The following is a 5,946-nucleotide window of genomic DNA, read 5'->3' on the forward strand; positions in this document are numbered from 1 at the left end:
CTGGCATAATAAGCAAAGGTCTCCTCAGACCTGTTGTTTTAGCGAATGCAGAAGACTCCTCCTGTCTTCGCGGCCTGGGGGGCTGGAGGGAAGCTGAAAAGTCTGCGCCAATATTTCCCTGGGCACTCTGGTGTTATCAGAAATCAAGTGGACTGCTGCTGCCTGCTGCTACCAGCATCTCAAGGATGGAAAATAAGTTCAAGAAGAAAGAAAGAAAGAAAGAAAGACGACAGGTAAAATATCTTAGGTTTTGTATGATAGAGCGTGTTTTCTGTTCTCTTTGTGTCTCGACACACCAGCTGAGATACCCAACAGATGGAATAAATTTAAAGGCCCGGAGCTGAGACAGGTTTTTGTTCTTGACCAGAATCCTACCTTAAGTGAAAGGAGCAACGTAACACATCAGGAAGGATACATAAGAACTGTAAATCTATTTGAATTCTCATACGTACTACCTTATTACAACTGTAATTTTGAAATGCTTGTTTTAAGCGGCTTTCTCCATGTTAGATTTAATATTGCCCCATGGTACCACATAGGAGAGGTCCTGCTCTGTTAAACACTGTTAAATACATATGAAGACAACTCATGGCCTAGAAGACCTTTCAGTCTGAGGCCAGTAATACCAAAGGAAAAGCCTGTATCAAACATACAGTTTGATTTTAATGACAAAAGCCTCCTTATCTTCTATTCAGGTGCCTTGCAACCTCTCCATCGTTAATTGACTGACTTTGGCTGTCACAGCACAGATGGTCCTCGAAGAGATTAGATTTTCCTCTGAAAATAATCTTATTGTGCACTTCTATCATAACTTTCTTTGGAAGATCCTAAGTACTTCACAAATATTCATGAACTTAGTCTCCCAGTACCCACATTCAGTCTGTACAGTTAGAAAACAAACTATATCAAACTATTATGATACCCGTTTCCTTGCATTTCCACATTAACTATTCTTCCCCTGGATGGCACACTGCTGTTCGCTGCGGTTCCAGCTCCCGAGCCAGGAAACAGCAAGGGATTTGGATGACTGGAGGGGTGGTGGGGAATACAAAAATCCCTGGGAAGCTTCAAAGGCTATCCTCTGGGCTTCCCGATGGACGGACAATGAAAAGGAGGCTGTCTTTGAAGATGGGCCAAGAGAAGCCAGAATGCAACTTCTTTTAGAGGTCATCGTTCTGCAAAGGGATGTAGTTTCACTGTGTTCTGGTGCTGGGGAAGCCGAAGTACAGACTTCTAAAAGGTGCTAGACAGTTTCAAAGGAAAGCAGCTGCCTCTGCAAATTTTAGAAAAATAGGCATCCTCAGTCCAAGTCCTAGAATATACATAAAAAAACTGAGATCCAGTTATCTTGATGTCACTTTTCTGAAAAATTCTTGGGGTTACATCTTATCTGATCCCAGCTTTCTCAGTAATTACTCAGTCTAGGATGAGTTTTATATGCTTACCTAAGCTACCTGAATTATAAGATGAAATCAGTTTCTCTTTGGTAACAATTTCAGGAAGAGAAAAAAAAGTAGGGTCAAAACTCACTGAATTGAAACTAGTAAAAACAACCCAAAAACCCAACAATATAAGCTGCCGTGTATGCAAGACAAGTGAAAAATATAAATTTATTTATAAAAAAAAGCAAGTAAATGGAATGCACAGAACTTGGCTAAAGAAAGACTAAAAGGAATAGGACACAAGTATTAAAAGATAATAAATTGAAACTCAGAATGCTGTATAAAGATATATATTTTAATGATAAGCAGTAACATAAAATTAGGCAATGGAAAATATCAGACTTTTAAACAGGGAAAAAAAGCTTAATGGTGACAATCTACAAGGCTACGGAATGGTATTCTAAAGGAAGCTCTGAAAAATTTATCTGTGTCATTAAAATCTGGACTGATCAAGATCTTGAAATATTCTTTGTGAAACAATTCTGTATTGAGAAGGAGAAAGCCAATTTAAAAAAAAAAAAGTTATACTGTCAATTTTAGTTCTCAGACCTGCTTGAAGGTCTTTAGCATAACATCTTTCATTCAAGCCTGCAGTTTAGGACAAAATAAGGCTAACACTATATGATAACACAACAAAAATCTCACAAATATTGACTGGGAGAAGAAGCTGTTTAAGGAAGAAACACAATAACAGCAAATGATACCAAAAATACTCTTCAATTTTTTCGTATGATGTTTTTTTCAGGTATATTTTCATACTTAAATATATTTGAGTTTTGATTTATTGACTTAGCATTGAAATTTAAAGTGAAATTTGCAATTTTAATACTATCCGATTTGTCCCCAAATGGACAACGCCCATTCTGAAGATCAGAAAATGAGTATTCTTAGACATACATATACGTTCATGCTTACTCATGGATGCACGACAAACAACAAACAAAAACTGTGTGAAAGTAGCTGGAATCTTTTGCATCATCAGGACAGCAAGAGTATTCCTCCAGATAGAACCGTGCTGAAATCATTCATCTAGATTTAGAAGAAAAGGTAGAACTGGCTCAGACTACGCATGGGGTATAACTTTGCCCACCATATAAAAAAGCTGAAGCGAAAGAAAGGTGCCTCTGTTTTCAGCGACAGCCTCAAGCTCTCTCCCTGCTCAGCCGTGTCAGCTGTACCAGTAATGAGCATAAGCGCTAACATCACTGGGTTTTGCTCCTTCGCAGCGAATCTCCCATACAGATTAATAAATGTGACTCTGATGGCAGTACTAGCCATTACAACTCTCACATCAAGAGGCTGATACACACTTAAGGCTTGGGTTGATCATCTATCTTTGAAAGAATCTTTCTCAATATTAATCAAATTGGCTCGCTCCCAGCAGAAAAGTACTAATGCCTACCACAGGCAACACACACCCAGCCTTGATTCTGCCCTATAGGGGATCTAATACGGACCTAATGTAAGATGCACAGGAGCGGGAAGAACTGAATGTTCCACATAGCTTCAGAGGTAACAGCAAAAAGCAAGTACATACAGAAAAGTACAGTAAAGTGGTTTTGCTTGTACAAATCCCATTGGAACTGTGTATAAGTTTTGTCTGTGGGATTCTTCTCTCAGTGGTAATCACCAGGGCTGAGGGGACTATGGGTAGAGCAGGCCCAGCTGCTTTGGTCCCACCTTCCTCTTGTGTTGGTAAGAAAATTACAGCGTGCCTACAGCTCGCATTTCAAAGCTGATTCAGAATTCATGCTGGTTTATGACCGATTCTACCACTAAGAGTTACCATGGCTTTGTTTCCCCCTCTCTCTTCACTTACTGCCAACAAAACTTAAAAATTCCAAATGACCCTCCAGGATTTATGCAGTCTCCATGGCCCAGGCTGCCTTTCACCATGATATTTTCCAGGTATGGCAAGGACTCTAAAATGCCTTTTTCCTGTACTTTGGAGAAGAAACCATTCCAGAAGTTTCCCATTTTTAGGATGTTCTCCAAGAAAATACTTAATGCTTGATATATCAAAGTGATGCTGTTTTTATTAGGACCGTCAATGAAACATCAGCGACATACAAATAGGAGAGAAGATGGCATGTCTGAAGAATGTGCCCATCTCAGAGATGTAAAAGGAAGCCAGTTAGAGGCCAACATCATACACTCACTCAACATTACTCCCAAATGAACTTAATAAGCCCAAGGCATGATTTGCTAAAGCAGCACTGCAGCCTTTACTAAACAACTTGAATCCCACCACCTTAGGGAGACAATTACTACACTAGCAGCAGCCAGTCTTGGTGACCTTCGGAGCTGCAGAAGATACCTGCAACTTTCTGTGGGGAGCTGAGGGGAAGAGAGGTGTACCAAAACACCTCTGTAGAGAGAAAATGACTGAACCAAGTCTCTCTCATAGTCCAAATGTTTTACTGTCTACCAGGGGCTGGCACGCAGCTGGATTCCAGGGCAACATGGCAATCTGGCCTCTGCAGCACCTGCTGGTTTGCTTCCTCTGACAGCAGGGATTCAGATTAGCCAGTAGAACCTGGACCAGAACAGCCTTGCTGCCAGTCACAAGACACAGCACCACTGCTGGAGCTCTAACACGAGACTGCTGGGAAGACACAAGCAGCTCGAGCCACCGGGTGCACATGAGCTTGGCCACTCTTACCACCACCAGCAGGATCTATGCTGAGAAATACTGATAGTAAAAGACGTTGCTTCCAAAGAAACCCAGTCGCCCTATTTTGGTCTGCACCAGCTCCAAAGAGTCCTTCCCAGCACTCACAGGGTCCTTGAGATCAGAGATTCCTCAATGGCCTTGAATGGTGGACTGGGCTGAAAGGAAGCATCCCTGACTTCACCCTGAGAAGGGATGGCACAGGTCGCACACATGCAGCCCCAACAGGAAAGCCTAAATAAGCTGCTCGCAGGCATAAGAATGCATACTAATCTGTAATGGAAGTATGATTCTATCCCTCTCTCTTCCTAGAAACTAAATGCTAATCTTTCATTAGTCTTCAAAAAAAAAAAAAAAAAGCCCAAACCAGCTCTTGCCTAACAAGACAGAAATCTTGCCTGGAACAGCAAGATGAATCAAACCAGGACATTGCCAATTTTATCTTGAGAGAAGGAAGGAGCACAGTGGCTTCATACCTTCTAGAGCAGTGGCTGTGGGAGCACATCGGCTAGATCAGGGAAAAAAAAATATCAGTCAGATAGGAAACAGAGCAATCTCCTGAACAGATTATGCTAAGAAATGGCTCCAGAGTTACTGCTCCAAGGCTACGAGAGCAGGAACAGCAGAGACTCAATTGCTGGGGAAAAAGAAACCAAACCACCAAACAAACAACTGAGAACAGAGATCTTCGTCATTAATTGGTTGGAAACACTCCACAATTACATGATTTATAGGAAGTAAATGTGGAGTGCCTGAGCATGGATCAAAGAAACATTAGTGTTAATCTCTGCCTGTACGTAGGGGAAAAGGTCACAGCTAGGGCTAGCCAATTTTTTTTTCTTTTATCTTTTTTTTTTTTTAATTTTTTTTTTTCCTAAGCATCGAGTGAAAGGCCAGATCACATCTCTGGGAATTCACCACCAAAATGGTACCGACCGCTGTTTTCCACATCCTAGGCCCAGCGGCAATGACGGAGGACGCCAAGCGCTGCCTGCCAGGAGCCCCAGCTCCCTTGGCCGGCGAGCCCCCCGCTCCCCCGGCTCTGTGCCGCCGGGTTTCGGGCTGACCTCGGCTTCCCCGGCCGCCCCCACGCCTGAGGGGCCGCGCTGGCAGCTGAGCGCCGCAGAGGGCCCCCCCAAAAGGGTTCCCTCCCTCCCGGTGAGGGGGGATGACCCGCCGGGGCAGCCGGGGACTCCCCGCGGCCCGGCCCAGCCCCTCCGCGGCCCGGGGACCTTCCCGCAGCCTCAAGGAGAGCCGCGGCGCCCGCCTCCTCCCCCCCAGTGACTCACCCTCCCGCTCCCGCCGGGGACAAACCGCCAGCGCCGGAGTCACCGCCCCGGCCGCCGCGGGGGAGCCTGCGGCGGGCCGCGCTCCCCGGGGGCCTCCCCCCACCACCCTCCCCGAGCGGCCAAGCTCCCGCCCGCCGCCCCGCGGGAGGCGGCACCCCGCGGCCCTCGAAATAGCCCGGCGAGGGCGGGCAGGGCAGGGCAGGGCAGGGCGGGCCGCGCCCCCCTCGGCCCTCCCGTCCCTCCGGCCCCCAGAACGTTCCTCGGGGTGAGGGCGCCCCCGCCCCGGCTCCCCCTGCCGCCCCCCCCCGCCACCGCGCCTGCGCGGCGCCGCCGCTCCCCCGCCGCCCGCTCCCTCAGCCGCTCCGGCCGCCCCCCCCGGTGATTTGAATATGCTAATGAGGCGGTTAGGGAGGGCCCTATGGCGGGGCAGGGAGGCGGTCACGTGGGGCGGGGACGTGTCCCTCGGAGGCGGGCCCCGACCTGCCCAGGCTGCCTTAAAAGCGGGCGGCGAGCGAGGAAGCGCCTCAGTCAGAGAGAGAAAGTG

The sequence above is a fragment of the Platalea leucorodia genome (assembly GCF_965183815.1).
Source record: "Platalea leucorodia genome assembly, chromosome: 2".
Taxonomy (NCBI): Eukaryota; Metazoa; Chordata; class Aves; order Pelecaniformes; family Threskiornithidae; genus Platalea; species Platalea leucorodia.